Raw genomic sequence first — 21,056 nt, forward strand, 5'->3', positions numbered from 1 at the left:
AGGATGCAAATCGCAACAGGGAATAGCTTTGTAGTCCTACAAAAATTTCAGCAAAGACGATGGCAAGGTTACCATAGGCAGCTCGATCTATGATGTGGATCCGTGCAGAGCCCATGTTCGCTGATCGAAATGCGCACTTCATAAGATCATTAGCAGACTAGACAATAAATAGAAATATAAAAAAGAAGGATCGCTTCTTAGAGTTTATCGCATTTTTTTAATTGTCCACTAGCAACTTTGTTCATTTTTTTAGAATTTTTTTATGGGTTAATCTAAAATTCTACACTATTTCCGGGTTAGACCGTACTACTTCTAATGGCACCGAAATAGTGACAGGAGGCCCTTCACTAAGCCTTTGACCTTGATCAGTAGGATTTCTGCCGTATTGGTCATGGTCTAGTCGACTTAAGTGTACAACAATGTTTTCATCTAACGGCAGTCCGTAAATAGGCTATGACCCGCACTGTATTAATGAATAGGTGATCATGTTCTAGTTGTAGCGGTCACCGCAACAAGTCAACCTTAATACAGTTTGGAATAAACCCATTAGGGACGGCGCGTACCATGGCAAGCGCATGGCTCCAAGTCCAACCCGAAGGGCTCTCGTCGAAAGACTCGGTTACAACCTTCACGGTAGCCTTTGAGAAGGTATCCATGAAAAGTCAGACGAAGTCGTTTGAATGCTGCGATGGCCTGTAGAATTTGTTCAAGTACGAGGTAATTTACGCTGCTAAGCTAAACAGAAGCTCGGTGCGAGCCTATTTCTCACTTATAAAAACAGTTATATTTATGCATAACATATTTATGCGTCCTGGCTATTTGTAATATCATTACAGGAACTTCCTGTCCGAACGAATCGTCACGATCATTGAATAAACAAACGAGAAGTACTATTAGAATTCGTCTAGAGCCATTTTGAAACTCAAGACATCCTATAAAAGTCCATCGATACGCTTTATCGGCGTACGACTTCGTTCTACTTCGACTATATGCCGCACCCACCGCGAAGATTTACCCCACACGAGTACGATTCGTTAGCGTTTGTGCCAGTCGGTTTCGAGCCGGACAGGCAACGCGTCGCACCACAACCCCTTCCAGCATCGACCCTATCCATAGGTGCCTTCCACCAGGGTACATCAATGCAAGGAAGATAACACGTATCGAATCAGGGAATCAAAATTGAATTGTATTAGAAACCGTCGCCAGAATTCCAATCGTCATAAATAAATGCATTTTTATTATCATCATTATCGCTCCGTATCCGCATCTCAGCGAGTGTTCGGCCGAGCCTGGCAAGTACGGTACCGCCGGCAGCAGCAGCAGCAGCTAGTCACTGTTGTAAATTAAATTAACAAGAATATTCGTACCGGCCTTCCTTCAAATAGTAATAATCGCCAAGCACCCTCCTGTTAGCGCAATTCCCGTTTTCACCGAGGGGGTAATCTAATAGAATTTTTAAAGCCTTCGTCGACCCGTTGGCGCACGATCTAAGTCCGGTCGTAATTTCCTGCCGAGACCCGGCATGTCGGCCGACGCGTGTACCGTCACCAGCGAATTCGTTCTAAAAGCGAAGCTTATCATCTTGGGAAAACACCGACGATTGCCAAATGCGCATTTAGCGTTTCCCTTCAGATTTACCTTGGCCTTTTTTGCGATTGTTATTGTAGAAGCGAAGTCCCCTGGAATTTTGGTAGATGGAGACTGGATATTACCACGCTATATATATACATGTAGAGAACGAGTCTGAACGACTACCAAAGCGTGGTCCTACTTGTCCTGGTGATCTACACAGAGAAGACTGGCCTCGTCAACTTTCCCTTTTTCGTACGACGACTTAATCGGATTTTTGCACTCAATTAAGAAACAAAAAATACTAGTTTCGTTAACGAAGTTCCTAAATTTAATGAGCCAACTATGGGGATCGGGAAGAGCTGACCAATTGTGTTAGCGGTTAGGTGGCTGCATCTGTACAAATGACAATGGCAACCCTAATTGTTTCATATGTGCATATTAAGCACGCATAGAACCAACAATGATGCCACAGTAAAGCATTTACCCTCGGCCGATGCTTTGACCAGATTAATCTAACTGGCGGACATTACCTGACAACTGGGCAGCTCGTCGAGATTCGTTTACTACAGAACTGGATACACCGTATCTCTCGACCTTGCTGTTGTTATTGTCTCCGTCCGTTTTTTTTTTTCTAGTGCTCATAAGCGTGCTGTTTAATTGGGAAAACGGATAGGTATCAAAGCGGTTTATAATAGTCTGTTCTTGTTGAGGAAAAGTTCGTTTCTTTTACTGAAATTTCGCTTGATCGGCTTCCTTCCCAGTATTCTGGTATGCTTCTGTCCAGCAAGACAAATTTTTCAATTCGGTCAACTGACGTTACAGGTGATTGAGCGGTACTTCGAGCATTACAGATAGTATACTGTGGTCTTCGTCACGTTCATGCTACCGAAATTACATTGAAATGGGCGAACTTTCAGTAACCTAACAATCACACACACGCCACTGCGCCAATCATAAAGACAACAAGCTCGCAGGTACGCTCATCACGCACGTATGTATATCTACGGGGGCGTAACGCTTTCGAACGTACGTAATAGAAATAATCCACTCTTGTGTTCGCAGACGTCATTTTTGGCTTAGAATTTTACCTACACATGCTACTATACCTGTAATCCTCATTCAATGTCATTGACCAAAGTATTCTAGCGACCCGAGCGTCGAGACGCGGCTAGCATTTCGACAGAGTCACCATTGCACCATTACTAACGGTGCTCGATCGATGGTGTCATTTCGAAACGGTACTTGAGCAATCCAAATGCCGCGGGAACAACTCGCGTCTCTCTAGCGATACAGTTGTCACTGAATAATATACAATTGGCTGAAGAGTGGGCTAACACACAAATCGAATAGGTTGCGGCTTGAAAGGCGGTGTGAAATCGAGGGGTACGTATGTGACTAGGTGGTGCTGATGAGTGCGCGATGTCGTAGAACGGAGCTGCCACTGCTGCTCTATAGGCGCCATTGTTGCAAAGCAGTTTCTGAGAGACCCCTGTTCCGTTCGTCAGGTAGACGATGAAAAATCGCCGGACAGAGAGAGAGAGAGTGAGAGTGAGAGACGTAGGTAGCACCGAAAAGTGGGGGAAACCAGGGAATAATTTCAGGACGAGATGTCACGAGACAAAGACAAGGACCGAGTCAAATCTGACTGCTTCAGTCGCATAGCCAACATTTTGAGTCCGTCAGCCGAGTTAGGAGACAATTGACTCATTGACAATGGATAAATATTCGGGAAGATGAGGACGACAGCGGAAGGAAAGTGTCACCGTTTTTCACCGTTATCTGCCGTCAACATCAAACCATTTCTCAATTCGGCTATTTCCAACGACTGTCACTGCAGATCCGTTGTTAACATACGATGATAAGATCGTCTTGCTTATTCACGATCTACGTCGCAGTAACATCGGGCAGCTAAAAGGGCGGAATATAATCGGAGAGGGATGCTAGCAATATCAGGGAAGCGAGTTTATATTCAGTCGTAGCGGTAACGACAGTAGCAATGATAGTAGCTAGGTGAAGTCTATTAGAATAAAATTTAGTGATGACGACGGCGGCGGCGGCAGGGTTTTTTCTGTTTGACATTTCGCTTTTGTCGCATTATGACTGTCTGTCCCTGTGAGCTTGAAGGGGATTTGTAAGAGATTTCTGAATCATAGTGCTACCTACAAATATATCCTCTTTTCCATCTCAGTCATCTCCATAAAGATGCACAGAGTATCCCGTCTGACCAATCAGTGTAGCTCTTCTTTGAAGCATGCATGAAGCCACTAATGGTTTTTTATTGAGGGAACAATATAAACGACTTTCAGCTATGCACTGTTTTCAATCCAATGCGTGCACTGATCTAAATGGGAAAGGACGGCCAGACTCTTGATTTCGGATTCGGCGATCACTTTTGCCAGCTTTCAAAAAGATACTCGGGTGCACCGCGATCGAATTTGCTACAAGTCTGCTTGTTCGTTCGTAGAAAACGGCACCAGAAGAGCAAGCCGCTTTCTTGTGTTGTGACAGACAACGAAAGGGTCGGGAGACACCGTAGCTCAGGGCAACGTGAAAGCTAATGCATGAAAATGCTGGCTTTTATTACATGGTGATGATGGGTGTCAGGGGGCTCTTGATTTCGCCTGCCCGAGGTAAGCAGGGGAACGTGTTTTGCTTTGATGATTGCCGTGCAGTCGGTGGCGATGGAGCCTTACCCAAGTATGGTTATACGGCTGTGTGCGTCAGTTCATGGTCCTGCCATGATCAATTTCATCATCCTTAATAGTGTCAACTGTCGACAGATGCAGGAAGCGTGCTCTATGCGATAAAATGTATCGATTCAGAGCTGGCTAGTCGTTTATTGCTTGCATCGATAGCCAGGAGCAATGACGTTTTCCTGATGGGGCGAACGCTGAGCGACCCATAACGCAGAAGAATGAACGCAAAAGCCAACGAAATATGTTGGATACGTGTAAAAATCAGTGTTACTGCCAACACACAACACCTACACGCAGACTGCGTAAAAAGGTTAGGCCTTTTATCAACCAATTCATCTATTTCGAATGGGTTTGTTACATTATTGGTAAGTCTATATCGAGAGGCAATTGGTAAGTTCCGAAAAAAATGACCGAAAGACGGTTTATGTTCTTACGTTCAAGATTGATCGCAGAAACATTTTCTCATTAAATTACTGGGATCCTTTCTATAGTCGTGTGAATTAGTTTAACTGTTACACGTTACTAGACAGTTGTTTTGCTTTGTCACCATAATTATACATACCGAGTAATGCGTACCAAAAGCAATTTCGAGCCTTACCACTACCCCATCAATGTCGATAAATGAAAATGTCAGAGGTGTCCCTTTGGTTCAGGTAGACAAGTGAGTTCATTGCTCGTTCAAATACCAACCACACTACAAAACAGCAGTCGACATGAATAAGTTTGACGACACAAACGCCCTCAGTAAACACTAGAACTTTTGCTTTAATCTCTAAATAGAATCCCGGCAAACGAACGATGATTGACACACCTTTGAAATATTGATATTAATAACCACACATATATATATATCTCCACAAAAATTGTCAACGTGGTTTGAACTTTAAATAAGCACTTGTTGGAGTTTGGTCAGCTACATGATGTCCGACTTTAGTGGTTCCGGCTTAGCTCCGTTAGGAAAATGCGCTTCATTACAGACGCTATAGGCAGCAGGCGCGAGTTGTCCTTTACTTCATAAATTTGCCTGTTGAAGTCGGCTACACAGCCGGCGACTACAGCCGTGTTGTAGACTCGCCCAGCACGACAAAACCGTTACCAGCAGTACGATAGTATCGGTGTGACAAAGTGGCACCCGCCTACCTTCCCTGTTGCCTGAATTTCGAAATTAAAGTCGATTTGAAGGCGGTCTCGATTAACAACACTTTCCCACAACAGTCAAACAATAGTCGCTACTAGCATGGCCATTGCATGTAGAAATGGTATGAAATGAGGGGTAGAAAAAAGCGACAGTCTTCCGAACCCCTCGCCCAGTCACCGTAGGACTTCGGATGTATATCGACTAGGCGAAAGTCGTTACTTAAAGAAGATTCGTGAATATAAGACGATGGGAAGGTCCTAGAGAGACTGGCAATACTGGAGGTCTTCTTTTTGCGTCGCTCGCAAGGCGGACACTGCTTCATGATCGGAACGGTGGAGAAGTTTTCGTTTGGAGCAGGACTTTTTTCAGCAAGAGCAGAAGCAGGCTTAGTTGTTTGGGGGACAAGTACATGGCCTATTCGATGTTTGCTGTGAGTGGCTGAAATCTATTCGTAGTGAAACGATGAAGATTCGCTGTGACCCCTGCAGAGATCATGCTCATCATCGTAGGCTAGCTTACTGTGCCACATTTTTTTACAGCGAAAACGGGTCTGAGCAGAGTCACGTTAGAGAGAGGAGCTATCGCTTGTTCTGAATTAACAATAGTGAAAAGAGTCTGAAGCTCCGGCCTGTTTTCACGAACAAACGCTCAACGCACACCGCTGGCAGCTCCGGTAGTGCCTTTAGAGGTGACTCCAACGATCAGAGGGCGAAATCTGATCACTACAGTGTTACTGTTGTTGCCGCATAATGAAATGAATGAACCATGCAAGCCAGGAACCGATCAGCAATCAGAGGGGAGGGATATCGGTGATCGACTACAAAAATTGCAGCGAGCGAGCCGCAAGAACTGTCGTGTCGGAAGAATAAGCCTGAGCTTTCCGCTGTCCGCATTTCTATACCGTTCGACAATAGAAAAATTGTGTTGACAAGCGATCAGTCAGAGGTGGGATGGCCGGCGTCGAATGAAGCGCAGGGCCTTGCTTACATAGCCTGTTTGATTGCAAGCCGCGCTTGTCTTGTGGGCAATAGAGGTGCGTGAAGAGAGGACTTGAGATTGACGACGGCGCCAAAAAATTTAAATCGGGAGAGGGGAACGCGAAAAAGAGAAAGGGCAATAGCCAGCAGAAGAAACCGGCTAAAGAGGACAAGACCTGGTGCGCACGCATCCAAGCCTCAAACAAAGGCACGGCACACAACAATGATTTTGATTGGGTTCTCACCTAGGCCGCACGCCTGCGTCATCGGCCGTTGGCTACCCTGAAGCTTGCCTGGATCTCTCAAGGCCATTCATCGGCTGCTGGATTATTTCGACACTATTGCTACCACTAGTAAAGCCAAATTCTACACAGATTTCTTCCTAATTCACGACACTAGGTAGCTTCGTCCATGTACCGGAACCATTAGCGTGTGGAATCTCGTTCGGCCGGGTTTGAACAAAAAGAGGCTGATAAAGTCAATATCGATTTTAAAATTGCTGACAGTACAGCTTAACAACACCGGCAGCGACAAAAAAGTTTAGTACGGCCTTGGTAAGGGCTTCACACGACCAGCGTTCTGCGCAGCGATACCAGATATTAAAGCACGAACTCACCGGTGCGGGAGCTCCTGCTGATAGCATTACTGCTACGAAATTAAAAACCGAGTGAACTTTGATCAGAACCCACGCCTTGGCCAGTCACTCATTGTTTACCATAGCATGATATGATATAGAGCAGCTATCTTGCTGGTATTGGGCTAGCGAATACCTAACCTCATGTCGAGGTGTGCATACGTAATCTCATGGACGTTACCAAACTTCATCACCTGTGATAAAGAGAATCATCTAGTGAAAAGGCGGTGGACGGATTTAGATAGGCGTTGATTAAGAAATATATTAAAAATCAGCCATATCATGATATGGTTCACGTGTCTACTGATAAGTAAATAGCCAATGCATAATACTGCATGCTACAGACGAAACACAATGGAGAAGTGTTTTGCAATTTTTCAAGCGGATTTCGGGGTGAGTGGGGTGCGTTCCTTATCTCGAATGGCGTCACACAGAGTCTTTTGATCAGAAGCGGCACATCGAGCGAAAATAGCCGACGAAAAGAAGCAAGGTCATGTGTTGCAGTATGCATCTGGGCTAAAAAATAGCGTCTGACAAAGTACAACCCATGAATATAATTGATTAAGATATGATCGAAATAACAAGAAGATGAAATAATAACTCTAGTATTACTACGATTTCGCGGCGATATCAACATGGCAAAACTGTAGTTGAAAGTTGAAGTTTTTTTGAAGTGTACATTGAAACGGTAACGTGAAAAATAGATAACTTGTTGGTTGAGCATTCTATAGAATGACAAGAGCGGAATTTCAAGTACTTCAAAGTAAACTTCTCAATGGTACAGCGTAGTCTTAAATAAGATCACATCAGAACAATCTAGCAAAACCTCTATCAATAAACATCAACATGAAGTAGTAATAATAATATAATTTAACATGTGTTTGCGTGTGTGACTGAAACATATATGCTGATTACGGCGCGTGAAAATTCTATCAATTGACTGGGCGTCATTTTCGTGGAGGTGTTCTCACACATAGGACACACAGTCAGACGAGCTACGAAGTGAGAAGACCTATCATTTTCGCCGTAGAAGCATGACTCGGCAATGAAGTTTCAAAGAGAGACCAAGTCACAAACAGAAAACCGGAAGTGTTAAAACAGCAGACGGACATTAATCGACATTAGCTGTTAACTTTTTAGATAAAGTCAGAGCTCAAGAGATATATAAAACTTCGCTTTGAAATTTCGTTGGGCCTTGAACATGTAGACATTCAGCAGTAGTGTTGAAAAAAATACATCCAAATTGTTCAAACTGTACCTCGGTCCTGCAAAATTCAAAAGGCAACTTTTTAATGCTGAGCCTGCAACAAGCGCAGCCGGTTTGCTCAAGCTATATTTAAAATCGATATATAAATTGTTCGCGTTTTATAGCGATACCCTGCTAAAGAACAACTTTTATTGTTAAATCCGTGCCCAACGTCTAATTTCCATCTGTTTGACACGCATCTGCCAGCTAACATCGTAGTACTTCTGCAATGATCCGATAATGCAAGGGTTACTATCGCTAGCGCGACAACTCATTAGATACATATCTTAGTTCACTTTGATGCTACGTTGCATTTTTTGTCTTCACACCGAAAATACAGATCGTGAAACCTGCTAATTCCGTTACCCGTAAGTGCATAACGTCGACGAAGAGAGATTTGACAGCGAGCGATTTATGCCGTACAGCCAAGCACTGCCAAGTCGCAACTGGTCGGACGCCGTTTAGGAAACTCCTCGACGCTTCCGTCACTTGATAGTATTATCATTATAATTGAATTATATGCAATATAACGTTGTAGATTAAATGTATTCTAATCTTCTTCAAGACACCGCTATGAAGTAGAATGGCAAGTTTCTCAACACGGGCCAGGCCGCCAACGTGCTGGCGCGTGACAGGCTTAATTATGTTGTTAACTATGAATCTTCCCAGTGTTGAATCCGTGTAGGTCTAGCTCATGGCCGCATTCTAATACGAAGCAGGGCATGAAGCTCTTTTCCGATGCTTCGTAGTAACGTCTTCACTTCAGTGAAATCGTTAAATCTCTAAAATCCCTTCTGGGATCTTCGCTCTGAATCTTAGTCAACGGAAACTGTGTTTTAACTTCTATTTTTTATGCTTTTAATGGGACAGGTCATAATCGTATGTTCGTCGTCGCTGCTACTTTACCCCGTCCAATCTAAAATGTAATACGTAATAATAATTATTACTATTAAAATAGCAATATCTGTGCAAGGTACGTACAACAATACTTGTTAGGGGTAGGTCGGGCTTGGCAAACAACGGGGGGGGGGGGGGGGGTAGAAATTAGCTACTTAGACTGCCTCGTCTTATTTTGGTGCTGGCGAGTTAGTAGGGTTCATGACAATCCACGTTTACATTTTTTTTTTAAAATCCCTGTAAGTTTTTATATGGTTTATATTCAGGCTGTTTAGAAATTGCGAACGCATGCAGTATGTCCGACAAATTCTAGAGTTGGCTATAGAGATTAGAATCATTTCACTCCGTGCTTTTTTTGAACTAGACAAATGCTGTAAAATTAAAATGGCGAAGGGTACCATTTTATCTGGTAATACGTCTTACGACATAGTCTTAGCCCGTCAACTAAGAAGAAAATAATAGGCGCAGCATTCCTTCAGATTTAATCAAGCCAAGTAGATATATTGCTTGTATGTGTTTTTTTTTTTTTTTGTTTTTTTATCAAGAACATTAGTAAGTCGGGGAGATCTTTTGCCCTCTTACTTTTATTCGTATTGTTACGGCAGTCTATGGTGACGACTCGACAACATCATACGGGCCATACTATTGATATTGCGACTGCATCAGCTATATGCGTACATCCATAGCCTGAGAGTAATTCAACTTCTAGAAGTCGTTCGCGAACATATCTTTTACGACCGCCAAGGTATGAGAAATCATCGATAACAGCCAGTATAGCAGTATAAGGTATATATATGTATATACAGCCCTTTGACGTACAATTTTCACTTGGAATTCGCGCATTCTCGAATAGACGGGGAGTGTTGGGAACACGTTTAAGGGCAACTTTAATATCGAAGAGTGACGTTTCAGCTCGTCGGGAATCGCGTGAGCCCTCTAATCACGTCGCGCCCACTTTCTGTGGTAAAAGCAGTAGCAGCATCAAAGTCATGAGCAAATAAACGTGCATAGCCATGTAGGCACTTGTGCCTATAGATGCATAGGCGGCCTCATACGCCACTCGGTCCAGTTAGATCAATGAAGTCTTAGTTGATGAAGGCCGACACGATTGCTCCACTTCCCAAGAACTCGCTCCATCCGCGAATAGAACCCCACCGATGACCCATCCTCCGCCTTTCCTCACGTACCAACGCTCTTCAGTATAACTCACTGCTCGTGTATAATTAATTATTAGTAAGGAGGTTGGATGGCGAGGCTAGTTAAAACTGAACAAGACAACATTTATTTGCAGCAACTCGTTGAAAAAAGGACGCAGACTACAAAGGTATCTCGTTTGTTTTTGCAGCAATAACTTGTCCGGAAAATGTAAGTCACTCGAGCAAAGGTAACGTAAGGTTGCCTTGTAGCAGTTAGTGTTAGATAATGACGTTAACGTCCATGCGATCACGCTTCAACACCAAGTTTATCTGGTTTCTACCGATCCCCCTGGGTTAATTTATCTAGTGTTTGTGTTAATAACTGTACCTGTCTCTTTTATGTGGACCTACGCAAACTTTGTTACGAAGCTATTTAACTATGAACTGCTAGACACAGATCTATCAGATATACAAAGTAATGGAACATTTCTTTTGAATTAAGGAGCGGGGTGTTAATGTAACAGGTGCCGCTAGCAAGAAACAAGAATCAATTTCAGTTCAAATAAGCTTTATTCTAACATACACGCTGGAAAACCGCATCTGTCCAATAGACCAAAATCAACCAAGGACCAAACGGCAGTCTCATATAAGGTGACTATAATATAATCACCAACAGAGAGGGCATCGACAGCGAACTACTACGGGTGATGACTTGTAAATCGTAGTAATTTTGAACAGAAAATCTTGTGCTGTGCCATGTAACGGATATAAGGTTGTAAATGGCCTAAAGGCTTCATTGCGTAATTTTTGCATTTGACTGATTAAAGCGGCAACGTCCTGGCTGGTAGCGCTCAAGGTCAGATATACTTGGAGCGCACTTACTACTACTTACTACTAGATATACTTGGATACAAACTAGGAGCGTATATAATCGTCAAACGGTTTGGATCCCACAGTTATTGAAAAAGATTTGGTATATGAGAGGAGCTCAGTAGTCCAAAAACGACCCGAATTCATCCACTGTAGTTATATGCTGAAAAAATGTCTTGCATCAAACGCCAGTAATGTACATAGTTACTGGTTTAAGAAGGTATCTATAAGGGTACAGAAAAACGCGCTGGGGGAAGCCCTTAACTAGAAGGCTAGATGGTATAGCGATGCGCGTATAGCATTCTAGGTGCAATTTATAGGTATAACTAACCTAGTCCAAATGTCAAGCTAAGGTAGGTATGTTTACTTGAATTTCTGTCCTATAAAGCCCAATTGAGTTGCTCGGTGTGTTGATTGAACATCAACAAGTTTTAAAGATAATGCAATACGTTTTAGAAATGCTTAAGGAAAGATTAAGTGCATTAGAACTAGGTTTAGCGTTGGCTAGTTCGTTTTAAAAACCACAAATGCCTGCGTTAGGGGACGATTTGCAGATCTGTCCTGTAAGGGTGAGCTTGCCGACAACATTAAGGGTATGGAATCTGTTTCATAGGGTTCGATGTGGGGAAGTAGCACATTCAAATAAAGTATAGATGAACTTAGGACTAAGCCTTGTGGAACGCCGCGTCTTATTGAATGCTCGTGCAATACCGTATTGCTAAAGCTTTCAATTATGAAGCGGTTGGTTAAAAAAGACTTAAACTAATCACAAACGATGAAATAACATAATAGATGGAAATTATTTCCAAGAAAAAGGTTATGGCAGATGCAGTCAAAAGCCTTTGCGGCATCAATGAAGGCTACAAGGTGCTTGCTCCATTGCACAAGCGGATGATACGCTTACAGACTTTACAAAGAGCTAGAGCGCAGCAGCCCAAGTGAGAGAAACCATACTACAAACTTAAGAAAAAACCATTGTATTGAAAGGGTAATCTTCAAGTTAACATTCAAAGAGCTCCACGTAACAATGGGACTATAATTATGAGACGATAGTTTTTTTTGGCTGTCCTTAGCTTAGCTTTAAACAATGGAATAGCTTGGGGCACCTTCAACGATGCTCATCAAAGTAGAAAAACGAATAGGGAACAGCGTGTGGGCGATTACATGCAATGTTTACTGAAGGTTTTATATAGAACAGGAATAAGAAAGCTAGCGATATCGGCTTTTCTAGATGTGTTCCATGATAAAATAAAAAGGAACGCTTTGGGAGGAGTGTCAGGGCGTGCGGTCGGTGTGAAGCTTAGCTGTCGTGCTTGAACCTGCCTTTGCGGAAAAAAGAAAAAAGAAAAAGTAAAAAAAACGCCAATAATTTTTCTATTTTATTACAGCTATTAAAAAATCATATCAGCAGATTCTATAATTCTTAGCGGACAAGCCTTTTCAGAATAACCGTATATTTCGTCGTCAAGGCATCGTTCCGATTTAGCTTAAACAGTACGTTGTATTCTTAAAATGATAACTGATTGCCCTTTAATATCATACATATTCAATTTAAGTTTACACTACAAGTTAAAATATGTTAACTGATTGTTTTATCATTTTAACATATTGGCTATGGAAAGATGAATTTTCGTTCGGTTTGATCTTTTTGTACTTACTACCTAGGGAGCAGGTTAGAAGATAAGCGGTAGAACTAGTAAAAAAACATAGGCTAACATTCAGAATCTGTCTGTTTGTTCATATTCCACTTGGGAAAACAATTTTTTTGCTTAAACATCGCCCCATATCCAAAAGAAGTAAGAGGGGTAAGTTAATTGGGCTTGCACAACTACCGATCCTCTTATTACTTTATCCGATTTTACGAATTTAGAATCATCTTGAAAGCCGACGCTGAAACAGAAAAACCTTGAGAAAGAATAACCTCAAAACAAGTGTACAAAAACCAAATATTCGTGGTCAATAGACAGGGAAAAAAAGCCAGCTTTACGAGATATGGTTGATGCAATCGAAGTTGAATGTAAATGCACAGGAACAGCCATGTAGCATATACTTAGTTCACTTTGAGCTATGCAAATGCTTAATATAACATCAATTCGACGCTAATCACAGGTTCTTTCCAGCCTTGCACCATTCCTCGTTGCTAAATTCTGACTCAAGCATCTGTGTGCACATGTCCAAAGAGTCGAAACAGCCGCTCGAAAACTAACCCGCAACCCTGAGAAATATCTAGTTGTTATACCATTTTTTTGTAGCCCATACTCTACTTCGGATACGATGAGTACCCGCATCGGCTTCATGCTTAAGACACGAAGCTCAATCGACACTTACGCGTGATCGTTGCCTCGGCAAAGCACCATTGTCATTATGACACCTCTTAGCTAATGTTGGCCCAGTCTACTTGGTCCTTTCGATCGCCCACTCTCTTTCTATGCCTGGCTTCATTTCTGTGTTCTCTCTCTCGACCCAGACTAGCCAATCCATACTATCTGTGGGTAGGTTCGTCTGGCGGGTTTAATGGGAGCACTACTCATGTAGAGCCCTCGTCTTCGTACAAGAGTATTGCATCGCGTGTAACCATCACCTCCCAGATAATGAGCTCACGCGTTTCTCTTTCTCGCTTTCTTTGAAGCTTTCTCTTTCTCTGGATCCTAGACGATGCTGCTCTCTATCGTATGAACATTACCTTCATGGGCTAAGACCTTCTTTAGACTCCTGTAGGCTTTTCCTGAGACTTGCTATACTTCGACCTAGTATAGGCTCTTGCCTCGTGGCAGAACTGCCCAGTGGCGTTTATCGCGGGGTGGCCCCGGTGATGATATCGTATAGCTCGCTTTGTGCGTCAATACCGAGACGAAACAAGCCCAGGAGATTCTTCGTCAATCCTGTGTCGACATCAACAATTACGACAACGGCAACGACAAAGATGAGGTGTGAATATGCACGCGTGCACTCCTTCTTTGCTTCTATCTTACTGAAGCACAGAGGCTAAGTTAGCATGAAGTGCGGAGCATTGCTGACGCCTACCCCTCACTTTATGTATATAGATATTTTTCTACAGCTAACTAACGGGCCAGGTTGTGTGCTCGTTCTTTCTGAACCCTAGAGATTGGGATGCTCCGGTATCTATGTTCGTGGTCTCAGAATAGTCAGACCTAGGTAGCTTTACTAGGTAGTTTTCTTTTAGTTCCACCGAATTCAGCAGTACTCAGCGATGACTGAGACCAGGATAGCATATGGTGCGCGACAAAGCCTCTCAGATTGCTAGTCGTCCTCCAAAGTGTAAGCGCTATCAAGTGCTGATGAGCGCTACCTAGCTCAAGCTTGATTTAAATTAGAGGTGAAACGGCGACGTTAAGGAACGGTAATATAGCGAATAGCAGCAATGCTTCTTGGCGTTTCTCGTCGCAGTGCTTTTGTATAGGGTTCCTTTCTTTGCTAATTACTGAGAGCTAAACTTAGTCGAAGCTTAAAGTAACGTTAAGTTATTCTAACAGACAGAGAGTGATGTTCCAAATTCTGTTTTGCGCCTATTTACACAGTGAATTAAAAAGCCTTGCTCACAATTACTAGTTAAATCTATGTGAACAATTTGTTTGAATTGCTGTTCCGTTTGTGCCGTAATAATTACACGGGTGTTAGGCCTTCCCATACGGACATAAGTCTGCAGCCGTGTGTGTGCGGCATCGTGCTTTAGACTCTCAGGTTCCCTGTTAGTTATGCAGGTTTAGGGCCAATGAAGGTACACATACTTTCAGCGCAACACTCAATCAAATAGCTCGCTATAAAAATGGCCATCATTTCCCAAAATTCTAATACCTACTGGTATAACTTGGTGAACCTGAGCAGCGCAACTCGCTGACTGTATGGACGTTGGTCGGCAAGGCAAATAGCGACGTGTGCCGTGAGTGCGCCAACCAACGATTACCCCACCTTAATGCAAATATTCATGAAGTGTTATCCAACCTCATGAATATTCGTTTGCATTTTGCTCACACCGCCCCTTGTCTTTTCGTCTCACCATTGCGCACACGATGACGATATCTTTTTCTGGCAGGGCTAACTGGTGCTCTGAAATGCCCCCATGTGCACGGCCACTTAACACACGCCATCATTCATACTTCACTCTACATATATTCGGCTCATTTCGGGGTAGGCGGCGCAGATGACGCCGGCTACTGATGCATAGCTCGAAGGTAAATCGAAGAAGTCTTCACACAGCGTTGCTTTATATACGCCTGTACAGCCATGTCTGTATATATATGTGTTCGCATGTTGATCTCAGTTGATTCTAGCAGTGGAAGAGGTCGTTGACAGTCGCCGCTGGAGGGTTGATGGGAGTCGTGACTCAGAGGGCGATTACATAGGCTGATCGTAGTTCGCGCTAAGCTAAACCAAAACGAAAAGGTGGGTTAGCGCGGCCAGACGGTGGGGTTGGGGCAGTACCGATGCGGATGTGGTAGAAATGAGCAGAAATAGAGTATGAGTTCCTATTAGGTGTGAGACGGACATTGTTAGAAGCCTTCCAAGCACGGACGAGACGTTTCCTTCGAGAGCAGAGAAAATACCAACAATGTTTCAACAATACTGGAGGGACACATATGGAAGTTCCGTGGCTACAGTGCCGGGTCCGCGCACTTCACGGCATCTGTAATAATGATGTCGAGAAGATTTCGGAGATACAAGCTGTGAAATATTTCATACCAAGGGTTGGTAAGGGACCAATGACCCGGGACATGTTTGTTCGCGATTATAAGCACGGCTAACATAAATGGGCAGGTTTGATTGAATCACACTGAAAAGGCAAGCAAAGTAACTTCGAGTTTTTTACTGTAAGGTAAAAAAATATGCGGGGTTAAGGTGGTCTGGACTCGAATGGAACACAAAAAAAATAGGCTGAATTTGCCCAAATGCTCATACTGAATATATGGTGCCTGCTAGAAAATTGTCCTTATCGTCTTCAATGAGCTCTGAATTCAAAGGGGCAAAATTCGCTGGAATCCAGAGATAGCTATTTAAAATGAAAGTCACTGAAAAAATTAATCGGAAAGTTCAGCTGGAGCAGATCCATATATATATATATATATATTTGAAAGACGATCCATATCATTGTTCGTAACAAAATTTTTTGTTTCATTAAATACGCGTCATAGTATACGATGCCATGTTCAACATTAATACTATTGAAGGTAGCATCGCAATAAGAATTGTTGTCCACTGCACAGATTTTCAATGCCCAACCTCTCTTTCGACTGCCTCGCCCCATTCATTGAATCCTCCCGGTACGCAATTATCTTCCTATAGCTAAAACAGTTGGTTTATATTGCTAAAATGCGTTGGAAGTAGACGGCACATGTGCTAAGTGGCATATCCTCAAATCTGCCCGCTCCTACCATTGTGTACACATGTTTCATGACTATCAATGAGCGAGCGAACAAGCAAGCTCATAGCGTTTTACCATCTCTTGAAAACTGACTCTCTTACTTTTCTATTCCGTCATCAATAGAAGACGTCCAAGGACGACGATGCCAGTCCACTTAAAAATAACTTGACACATCAATTTAATGAGGGTCGGACACGCACGAGGTTATGGTGACATCTTTTGTCGTGCTCAAATCGGCTTGTAGCCCCCTCAGCAGAAGCCGACTGGAACGCCCGTGAAAATTCATTTAACAGAAAGAGCTCAAGCATAAAGACGCCATCGACTACGAAGAAAAGTCGCGTAGCTCCTCAGGCTCTGAGCGTTTCTCCATAGTAGCCAGGCGCCCATTAGAGTCTTTTAAGTAGCTAGCCCCAATCATGGCCGGCCCACGCAGTCTTAATGTGTCTTGCTGCTTCAGACCTCGAAATAAGCCGGTTTGCAGAAATGAACGATGGTAACAGCGGCAATCGGGAGCCGATGTCTAGCTGAGTCGTTGTCGCTCACTTCTCCTAACGGCTGTCTTAGAATTTAGTTCGACAGATATACACATAAATGGTCTGGCACAGATTGTTGATTAATTAATTTGAAACTTTTCCATTGTCGTCTGCGTAGACGTACATAAACTCTTCTGCTGCTGCTGCTGATGACAGATGCGGCTGCTCAGACTGCGAGCAGTACGAACCATCCTGAAGTAAAGGGAAATTGCATTGAAAGACATATATACGATTACTCATTTTTGTAGTCCGTAGCACACTCGGCCGTCGTCACAAGCCTTCTGCGCATAGCATAACTGGTCCAGCCATGGCTCGATGCTTGCCTCTTAATGGTTTTAATTATGGGCTTAAAGTGAAATAACACGCTTCGGATGCACCCATATATTCACACGAAGTGTTTGTATAGAGCTGGCAGGGTTTAGGTATCTTAGAGTTTAATAACGCCTAGAAAGTGTACCGCTGGCTCAAGTGCGAAAAAGGAGCATAGACAATAGATAAGTGTATTTTTTCGTGCATACAACCAAGTAAGCTTTAGATTGCCAATTGCTGGTTGATTTAAGGTTTTAAGGCTGTTGAGACTCTGAAGAAAGTTGCGAGAAGCCAACAAGTAGATAACTGAAAGTATTGTGTATAAGATCACTTTCCTATGGTGCAACTTTTCTTTTCTTGCAAAGTTGAGCAATCAAGCACGAAAGCTAATAAGCAAGCGACTTTTGAATCATTCTTGTTTCTGCAATCGATTCGCTTGATCAGACATCCCATTGCGAAGGCGACACAACGGCACAACGTAGCAAGATTTTGGGGACCAACCGTACTCTGTCCCGTGTGTGCTTGCGAAGGGAGCCGAAATTCTTCCATCGCCTAGCGGCCTATTCAGGCTGATCCCGGCTATGATATCATAGTTGAAGCAATCTCTAGCTGTAATGACGGCTGAAGTTCGCAGGCTTTTGTCGTACATGAGACTCACTCGCAGTCTGTATGGTCTAGAAAACCTGCCTCTTTAAAGTAGACCTTCTCAACGAGGATAAACGCACTCCCTTTATATAGCTCTTTTACAGATATTTGTACGTAGGCCTTCCGACCTACGCGGGGCGCCTGAATCGACGGTGTGTGGCTTGTTGCCAGGAACGACTCTTTTCCTCCTGCTTAGTGCGCATCGCATTCGCGCAAGCGACTCGCGGTGACAGCACGCGACCTCTAGCGACGCACGACGAGCAATCGCGAAGGACTTAAAGCTAAATCTACTTCTCTTTCCTTTAGTTTTTTTCGCTAGGTTTTCAGAGATATTGCAAAGTTTAAAATCCCTTCCGATCAAGGATCAGGAGATTGCTACTGTAGATGTGGCCGCTTCTATCGTTGCGATTAATTCGCCTTTAAACAACACAGAGAAAAGGCATGTCTGATACTCTGACAATCGTCGCTGCTGTGGGCTGCTATTTCACACATGATGGTAAGTGAAGCTTGGCTACCGTGCATCGCAAAGGAGAAAGAGGTCGGTCTTATATTTGACAACGCGCCTCGTGCGTTGTAACAGCAGCACTCTCGTTCAAATCATCGGCGCCCGTAGAGTCAAATCTGGAGGCACCGTGTTCAAGTATTCGTCTTTAATGATACCGTGAGCCATGTCGCGAGGATGAAGCTGGAATAGGGTGAGAGACGATGCTTCCGAGGTTCTTGCGAAGTGCGGTGATGGTTCGTGTCACTAACAGAGGTCAAATCAGACCAACTTGCAGATGATGGCGGCTAGTGGTCGGGGTGTATAGAATCATGGGCCACACGTGGGGCCGCATGCAAGGAAAGCTACGAGAATTAGTTGGGGATTCAGTCCGCCGAACTCTACGGAAAGACTGTAACAATACAAGCCTAACCAGACGAGCAACTCCGCCTCGGTCAGGAATTGCGAATGGTGAAGTTTTTGAAGTCTTTGGAACGCCAAGGAGAAAACTGTTCGTGGCGACTGGGGACAAATCAGAGATGGTGGTAGTTAAAGTTTGGGGAGTAGTCGTGAGGGAAAGATGTCGGGAGAATGGGGTTCGGCGTATGAAGTAATGAAATGGCAATTTGAATGACAGCCGCAAACCCGCATGTAGCATTTGATTGGAAATTCATGTGGGAACAGCCAACGAACAGTTCGACTTCGTTGACCCATTGATTCTTGTAAGTGTCACAAGATACTATGGCCTCTCAAAATAAACCAGTTCGGCAAAAGCAGCGATATTCATCGAAAACTATGGACTATTATGGTATAGTGCATTAACTAGCGGAATTGGAAAAGACTATAGCCATAGTAGGCCAAACGCGATTATGAATTGTGATGGAATATGACTGATTTACCTAGATACTGTCGCAGTAAGTTAAATATGTTTCTTATACACACAGCGCGTAAATGTGCTGTTCTCGTTTGAGTAGCAAGCATTTTTTATTACATATTTGATTATCTGTTCTGGCGAAGAAGAGCTGTTATGCTTTGCCTATTTCTGGCAACGCAAGAGACCACAACAGATGCTTTTTAGGTTTCGGAGCCTTCGCTACGCGAACGTGCTGAGTAACATAGAGAAAACTTGTGTCCTACTGAAACATGTACGTCTTAAAGCTTCGGTGGGCGGTAACCACAAACGGTGTTTAGCGAGGGTCGATATAAAGCATCTGAATCACTGGCTCAAATAGGCGAACGCAAGGAACAAGGCAAGTTGTAATCTTGGTAGAAACCCAATGACCTATGCGTATCCACGGAGGTAAATTGGGAAATGGCACATTACCATCAGCTTTCAGCCAAGATGACGTAGTGGGTGTCATACCGTTTACCTTGTGCCTAATGTCGATTGAAAGAAAAGAGGCGGACTAAATGTAGCGCATGTTGTCGATGAGAACGTGCTACCGAGGTCGAGAAACACAAGTGATCCGATGCTTGGTTTCGCGATTCAGAAGAGCGGAAAAATCGACCTGATACAGTAGTATGATATGATATTCAGAGTGTGGCGTATCAGAAACATCTTCATTATTCATGGGCATACGACATTTTGATTTTGTGTGTTGAAAATAGTTACTAAAAGATGTCTGCTCTTTACGCGAGACAGGGTACACGGAGGCCACTTTCATTTGACATACCGCATAAGAGTAAATAAACGAGCAAAGTTTCGCAAGCAGCGCAACAGCAAAACACGTTTAGGTGCTTGATACATTTGACTCTCATTCCTGGTAGGAAAAATGCATTGACGGCAAGCATGTCAATATGAAACTGAAATTTGGACATCGCAGTTAAGCGGGACTTCGCGTTTGCATCGATTGTATAGTGAGCTATCGAATCTGCTATCGATACGGCGACACGTCGTTGCTGTCGCAGCAGCTTTGATCCAACTACTGCTACTGCGAGAAGTGGTGGAAGCTCTTGCAGGAGGTCCGGCATAGGCCCAGAGGATGTAGGTTCTTAAGGAGAACAGCATACACCGTTGTAGATGAGATCCTCATAGAAGCGTCCTTGTAGGCTCTCAGATCTTTCTGCGCTCTACCAAACATCGAGCCTTTGTCGAACCGTCGGAGAGCTCAACGAACAGCTGGTGCAGCGAAGTGCTTTACGAGATAGGAGCAGTTCTGCGGCGACGCCAATTGAGTTAGCTCCAGCTACATCTACCCTCTTGTTGCGGGATTGGATAAGGGAAAAGCATAAGATGACTGACTATGAGGCTATTGCTCTAGAGCGAACGCATGAAACTACATCTTCCGTGGGGGGGGGGGGGGGGGGCAAAGGGGGAGAAAGGGAGGGCTGATAAGAGTAGTGCACACAGAGACGCCTAGTACGTACAAACAGTGACGTAGCATAGAGCGTATAGTCTTCAAGTGCAAAAGAGAGGGTGAGAGAGAGAGAGAGAGGGGGAGGGAGGGAGAAAGAACACGGTAAGAACACACTGGAAGAGGACACTGTTGTCCTGAGTGTTCCGTTGACGTTTCCGTGCTAGTAAGTGGTCGGTCGCATTTAC

Source organism: Varroa destructor, unplaced genomic scaffold, assembly GCF_002443255.2.
Source record: "Varroa destructor unplaced genomic scaffold, Vdes_3.0 BEIS01000002.1, whole genome shotgun sequence".
NCBI lineage: Eukaryota > Metazoa > Arthropoda > Arachnida > Mesostigmata > Varroidae > Varroa > Varroa destructor.